This window comes from Cupressus sempervirens, chromosome 2 (genome assembly GCF_028749045.1).
Source record: "Cupressus sempervirens isolate cs-2001-9-10 chromosome 2, ASM2874904v1, whole genome shotgun sequence".
NCBI classification, from domain to species: Eukaryota; Viridiplantae; Streptophyta; class Pinopsida; order Cupressales; family Cupressaceae; genus Cupressus; species Cupressus sempervirens.
In genome coordinates, this window is record NC_143119.1 from 539,658,289 (window position 1) to 539,666,249 (window position 7,961).

Sequence of the window (7,961 nt, forward strand, 5' to 3'; positions counted from 1 at the left end):
TCGCCGGCCCCCCTATCAATCCCAAGGCTCTACCGATCGGCAAAAAATTAGGGTGGAGAGTGGACCCTTGATGAAATTAGGGACGTCGAGCAATGCACCCGTGCAACCATCTCTTTCCTTCTTGCCGTCCGGGCAGGATAAAAATGCAATGATAGAATGTGCCAATGAGATGGAGCCCCTAGCTAAAAGATACAACTCCATACACACTCAGCAACCGCTGCCAAGTCTCTTCCGTGGTTGCGTCGGTCGAGTGATCGAAGAAGGTGATCTAAGAGAGGGTCCAGGCATAGGCATTCGTTGGGTGATCTAAGAGAGGGTCCAGGGATAGGCATAGGCAACCGTTGCCAAACCTTTTTCCAAAATTGTGCCAGCTGAGTGAGAAGAAAACATGATCTAAAGGAGAGTCGAGGAATAGCACATCCGGGGTGGGCTTCATGCCCCTCTAATTGATTCAACGTCGGCGTCCACCGTTTCAAAATCCGACATATCCATCCGCCTTGACACCGGCGTTGAATCAATGAGGGGGGCATGGGAGAGGCTCGTGGCAACCACCTCTCCTATATAAGCTATTAGTGCGAGGCTTGCTCTGCATTAGAAATTAGCGAACACACCGACATCCGCCTTAAAAATCCAAATCCTTTAAAATTCCTACCAAACAGCCATTCACGACCCAATTTTTTATGAGGTTGGCAGAGGAGCAAGAGATTGTCATCGGTGAGGAGATGTGAGTTCATGGAGCCGAGGGACTGAAATGGTCATCGAGCTCATCCGATCAACTGGATGAATTTCACCTTGAAGGGGCCCAATCCAAAAGTTCCGAAGGTCATCTCCTGGAACTCTCGAGAACAAGGCCCATGTTACATGCAAACTCTACTAATGCGCAAACATAGGTTGCAATTAAAGAGAAATTGCGAGGCCGTCACAATGGCCCGAGGCCAATGGCTCCGACTAAGTCAATTTTCTCTTGCAATCAACATGCCGCTGTTCACAGAGAGATCTCCCCATTCACTTGTGACGCGAGGCACAATCCAAGGTCTAGACGCGAGCTCGCCCTTGAAAGAAAGACCACTTTCCAAGACATCCCCCGATGACACATTGGAACGTCAACTGCTGTCGAACCATTCCCAATGTTGTGCTGATCGAGTTGGCACAGAGGCGACCTTAGGGAGCTCCCGTGTAGCAATCGGGATGTGCTTTCATGCCCATCTCTCACAAAAACCAATGTACAAATTTGGAATCCAAGGGCTCGCATCCATCGATATCGTCGGCACTGGGTCTATATATTCAAAGGCCACGGAGAGGTTCCGATAAGAGAAGCTCCCCTGCTCGCTCGCACAAACATCCCAAATTCTAGACACAAGCTCCCGCCCTTAGCATCGCTCTCCAGATCACCGCAATGACACATTGGAATGACAACCATTGTTGAACAACTCCCGAAATTGTGGCAATGGAGTGAGAAAGAAGAGCAACTTTGGGGAGCTGCGCATAGCAAACGGGCTGTGCTGCTACTTCATTCCGCTCTTATATAGATCTGAAATCATTGATTTCGTTTGGAATCCGAGGCTGTATTCGTCCTTGCTCAAACAAGCAATGGCTCTTCTAATCGAATGGCCACAGGGAGCTTTCGGTAACAAAGCCTCCCTTGTCACTCGTGATGCGCAGGCCAACTGCTAGACGACGGGTCGCCCTTCAGATCGCTGCCCAGGCAACCACCACAACGGCACCATTGGAACGACAACCGCTGCCGAACCATTCTGAAAATTTTGTGCCAAAGAAGTTGTTGCATAGAGAACGACTCTGGGGAGAGAGCCCTCGCATAGCAAAATCGGGATGGCTTCACGACCCTCCCAATAGAAACGATGCTGGTGCCAATATTCCAAAAATCCGAATAACGTGTCTTTCGTGAACAACAGCACTGATTTCTATTGGGGAGGGTGGCCGAGAACTTTTGTTATCAAAGCTCCCATTGTAGCCACGATAGGCACACAAAAAATTGCTAGAGCCCCAAGCACCCACCTCATGGCTAGAAAAGGGCTCGCCATTAGTAGATCAACTTCGAAATCGCTGAACAGACGCACCGTGGAATGGCAACCGCTGCCAAGCCTCTTCCGTAATTGCGTCGGTCGAGTGATCGAAGAAGGTGATCTAAGAGAGAGTCCAAGGCTAGGGATTTGTTGGGGGATTCGCACCGATAGAAAAAAAATTATGCAATACCCGAGCAACACCGGAGGGAGGTGCTAGACGAGGGCCCCCGTTTTAGATCGAGTTTTAAAATCACGAAGTAGACGCGGTGAGGGCTGGCAACCGCTGCCAAACCTTTTTCCAAAATTGCGCCAGCTGAGTGACAAGAAAACATGATCTAAAGGAGAGTCCAGGAATAGCACCCTCGAGGGTGGGCTTCATGCCCCCTCTAATTGATTAAATGTCGCCGTCCACCGTTTCAAAATCTGACATATCCATCCGCCCTAACAGCGGCATTGAATCAATGAGGGGGGCATGGTAGAGGCTCGCGGCAACCACCTCTCCCACTGTAGCCGCGATAGGCACAGAAAATTTTTTTGCTAGAGCGCCAAGCACCCACCTCATGGCTAGAGACAAGGGCTCGCCATTAGATCAACTTCGAAATCGCTGAACAGACGCGCTGTAGAATGGCAACCACTGCCAAGTCTCTTCCGTAGTTGCGTCGGTCGAGTGATCGAAGAAGGTGATCTAAGAGAGGGTCCAAGCGTAGGCATTCGTTGGGGGATTCGCGCCGATGGCATAAATTTATGCAATACCCGAGCAACACCAGACGAAGGTGCTAGACGAGGGCTCCCGTTTTAGATCAAGTTTTAAAATCACCAAGTAGACGCGGTGAGGGCTGGCAACCGCTGCCAAACCTTTTTCCAAAATTGTGCAAGCTAAGTGACAAGAAAACATGATCTAAAGGAGAGTCCAGGAATAGCACCCTCGAGGGTGGGCTTCATGCCCCTCTAATTGATTCAACGTCGGCGTCCACCGTTTCAAAATCCGACATATCCATCCGCCCTGACAGCGGCGTTGAATCAATGAGGGGGGCACGGGAGAGGCTCGCGGCAACCACCTCTCCCCTTGTACCCACGATAGGCACGCAAAAATTTTTTTCTAGAGCACCAAGCACCCACCTCATGGCTAGAGACAAGGGCTCGTCATTAGATCAACTTCGAAATCGCTGAACAGACGCGCTGTAGAATGGCAACTTCTGCCGAGTCTCTTCTGTAGTTGCGTCGGTCGAGTGATCGAAGAAGGTGATCTAAGAGAGGGTCCAAGCATAGGCATTCATTGGGGGATTCGCGCCGATGGCATAAATTTACGCAATACCCGAGCAACACCGAACGGAGGTGCTAGACGAGGGCTCCCGTTTTAGATCGAGTTTTAAAATCACCAAGTAGATGCGGTGAGGGCTGGCAACCGCTGCCAAACCTTTTTCTGAAATTGCGCCAGCTGAGTGACAAGAAAACATGATCTAAAGGAGAGTCCAAGAATAGCACCCTCGAGGGTGGGCTTCATGCCCCTCTAATTGATTCAACATCGGCGTCCACCGTTTCAAAATCTGACATATCCATCCGCCCTGACAGCGGCGTTGAATCAATGAGGGGGGCACGGGAGAGGCTCGCGGCAACCACCTCTCCCATTGTAGCCGCGATAGGCGTGAAAAAAATTTTGCTAGAGTGCCAAGCACCCACCTCATGGCTAGAGACAAGGGCTCACCGTTAGATCAACTCCGAAATCGCTGAACAGACGCGCTGTAGAATGGCAACCGCTGCCAAGTCTCTTCCATGGTTGCGTCGGTCGAGTGATCGAAGAAGGTGATCTAAGAGAGGGTCCAAGCATAGGCATTCGTTGGGGGATTCGCGCCGATGGCATAAATTTATGCAATACCCGAGCAACACCGGACGAAGGTGCTAGACGAGGGCTCCCGTTTTAGATCAAGTTTTAAAATCACCAAGTAGACGCGGTGAGGGCTGGCAACCGCTGCCAAACCTTTTTCCAAAATTGTGCAAGCTAAGTGACAAGAAAACATGATCTAAAGGAGAGTCCAGGAATAGCACCCTCGAGGGTGGGCTTCATGCCCCTCTAATTGATTCAACGTCGGCGTCCACCATTTCAAAATCCGACATATCCATCCGCCCTGACAGCGGCATTGAATCAATGAGGGGAGCATGGGAGAGGCTCGCGGCAACCACCTCTCCCGTTGTAGCCGCGATAGGCACGCAAAAAATTTTTCTAGAGCGCCAAGCACCCACCTCATGGCTAGAGACAAGGGCTCGCCATTAGATCAACTTCAAAATCGCTGAACAAACGCGCTGTAGAATGGCAACCGCTGCCGAGTCTCTTCCGTAGTTGCGTCGGTCGAGTGATCGAAGAAGGTGATCTAAGAGAGGGTCCAAGCGTAGGCATTCGTTGGGGGATTCGCACCGATGGCATAAATTTATGCAATACCCGAGCAACACCGGACGGAGGTGCTAGACGAGGGCTCCCGTTTTAGATCGAGTTTTAAAATCACCAAGTAGACGCGGTGAGGGCTGGCAACTGCTGCCAAACCTTTTTCCGAAATTTCGCCAGCTAAGTGACAAGAAAACATTATCTAAAGGAGAGTCCAGGAATAGCACCCTCGAGGGTGGGCTTCATGCCCCTCTAATTGATTCAATGTCGGCGTCCACCGTTTCAAAATCTGACATATCCATCCGCCCTGACAGCGGCATTGAATCAATGAGGGGGGCACGGGAGAGGCTCGCGGAAACCACCTCTCCCCTTGTAGCCGCAATAGGCACGCAAAAAAATTTTGCTAGAGCACCAAGCACCCACCTCATGGCTAGAGACAAGGGCTCGCCATTAGATCAACTTCGAAATCGCTGAACAGACGTGCTGTAGAATGGCAACCGCTGCCGAGTTTCTTCCGTAGTTGCGTCGGTCGAGTGATCGAAGAAGGTGATCTAAGAGAGGGTCCAAGCATAGGCATTCGTTGGGGGATTCGCGCCGATGGCATAAATTTATGCAATACTCGAGCAACACCGGACGGAGGTGCTAGACGAGGGCTCCCATTTTAGATCGAGTTTTAAAATCACCAAGTAGACGCGGTGAGGGCTGGCAACCGCTGCCAAACCTTTTTCCAAAATTGCGCCAGCTGAGTGACAAGAAAACATGATCTAAAGGAGAGTCTAGGAATAGCACCCTCGAGGGTGGGCTTCATGCCCCTCTAATTGATTCAACGTCGGCGTCAACCGTTTCAAAATCTGACATATCCATCTGCCCTGACAGTGGCGTTGAATCAATGAGGGGGGCACGGGAGAGGCTCGCGGCAACCACCTCTCCCGTTGTAGCCGTGATAGGCACGCAAAAAATTTTTCTAGAGCGCCAAGCACCCACCTCATGGCTAGAGACAAGGGCTCGCCATTAGATCAACTCCGAAATCGCTGAACAGACGCGCTGTAGAATGGCAACCGCTGCCAAGTCTCTTCTGTGGTTGCGTTGGTCGAGTGATCGATGAAGGTGATCTAAGAGAGGGTCCAAGCATAGGCATTCTTTGGGGGATTCGCGCCGATGGCATAAATTTATGCAATACCCGAGCAACACCGCACGGAGGTGCTAGACGAGGGCTCCCATTTTAGATCGAGTTTTAAAATCACCAAGTAGACACGGTGAGGGCTGGCAACCGTTGCCAAAACTTTTTCTGAAATTGCGCCAGCTGAGTGACAAGAAAACATGATCTAAAGGAGAGTCCAGGAATAGCACCCTCGAGGGTGGGCTTTATGCCCCTCTAATTGATTCAACGTCGGCATCCACCGTTTCAAAATCCGACATATCCATCTGCCCTGACAGCGGCGTTGAATCAATGAGGGGAGCATGGGAGAGGCTCGCGGCAACCACCTCTCTCGTTATAGCCGCGATAGGCATGCAAAAAATTTTCCTAGAGCGCCAAGCACCCACCTCATGGCTAGAGACAAGGGCTCGCCATTAGATCAACTTCTAAATTGCTGAACAGACGTGCTGTAGAATGGCAACCGCTGCCAAGTCTCTTCCGTAGTTGCGTCAGTCGAGTGATCGAAGAAGGTGATCTAAGAGAGGGTCCAAGCGTAGGCATTCATTGGGGGATTCGTGCTGATGGAATAAATTTATGCAATACTCAAGCAACACCAGACGGAGGTGCTAGACGAGGGCTCCCATTTTAGATTGAGTTTTAAAATCACCAAGTAGACGCGGTGAGGGCTGGCAACCGCTGCCAAACCTTTTTCCAAAATTGCGCCAGCTGAGTGACAAGAAAACATGATCTAAAGGAGAGTCCAGGAATAGCACCCTCGAGGGTGGGCTTCATGCCCCTCTAATTGATTCAACGTCGGCGTCCACCGTTTCAAAATTTGACATATCCATTCGCCCTGACAGCGGCGTTGAATCAATGAGGGGGGCACGGGAGAGGCTCGCGACAACCACCTCTCCCATTGTAGCTGCGATAAGCACGCAAAAAATTTTTCTAGATCGCCAAGCACCCACCTCATGGCTAGAGACAAGGGCTCGCCATTAGATCAACTTCGAAATCGCTGGAACAGACGCGCTGTAGAATGGCAACCGCTGCCAAGTCTCTTCCGTAGTTGCGTTGGTCGAGTGATCGAAGAAGGTGATCTAAGAGAGGGTCCAAGCGTAGGCATTCGTTGGGGGATTCACGCCGTTGGCATAATTTTATGCAATACTCGAGCAACACCGGACGGGAGGTGCTAGGCGAGGGCTCCCGTTTTAGATCGAGTTTTAAAATCACCAAGTAGACGCGGTGAGGGATGGCAACTGCTGCCAAACCTTTTTCTGAAATTGTGCCAGCTGAGTGAGACGAAAACATGATCTAAAGGAGAGCCGAGGAATAGCACATCCAGGGTGGGCTTCATGCCCCTCTAATTGATTCAACGTCGGCGTCCACCATTTCAAAATCTGACATATCCATCCGCCTTGACACCGGCGTTGAATCAATGAGAGGGGCACGAGAGAGGCTCGCGGCAACCACCTCTCCTACATAAGCTATTAGTGCAAGGCTCGCTCTACATTAGAAATTAGCGAACACACCGACATCTGCCTTAAAAATCCAAATCCTTTAAAATTCCTACCAAACAGCCATTCACGGCCCAATTTTTTATGAGGTCGGCAGAGGAGCAAAAGATTGTCCTCGGTTAGGAGATGTGAGTTCATGGAGCCGAGGGACTGAAATGGTCATCGAGCTCATCCGATCAACTGGATGAATTTCACCTTGAAGGGGCCCATTCCAAAAGTTCCGGAGGTCATCTCCTGGAACTCTCGAGAACAAGGCCCATCTTACATGCAAACTCTGCTACTGGGCAAACATAGGTTGCAATTAAAGAGAAATTGCGAGGCCGTCACAATGGCCCGAGGCCAATGGCTCTGACTAAGTCAATTTTCTCTTGCAATCACCATGCCGCCGTTCATAGAGAGATCTCCCCATTCACTTGTGATGCGATGCACAATCCAAGTGCTAGACGCGAGCTCGCCCTTGAAAGAAAGACCACTTTCCAAGACATCCCCCATTCACTTGTGACGCGACGCACAACCCAAGTGCTAGACGCGAGCTCGCCCTTGAAAGAAAGACCACTTTCCAAGACATCCCCCGATGACACATTGGAATGACAACCACTGTCGAACCATTCCCAATGTTATGTCGATCGAGTTGGCACAGAGGCGACCTTGGGGAGCTCCCGCGTAGCAATCAGGATGTGCTTTCATACCCATCTCTCACAAAAACCAATCTTAGCTGTGAACAAATTTTGCCGCAATGACACCATTGGAATGACGACCGCTGTCGAACAACTCTCGAATTTGTGCCCCGATGGAGTGAGAAAGAATAGCAACTTTGGGGAGCCGCGCATCGCAAACGGGCTGCTGCTTCATTCCGCTCTTATATATAGATCCGATGTCGTTGATTTCGTTTGGAATCTGAGGCT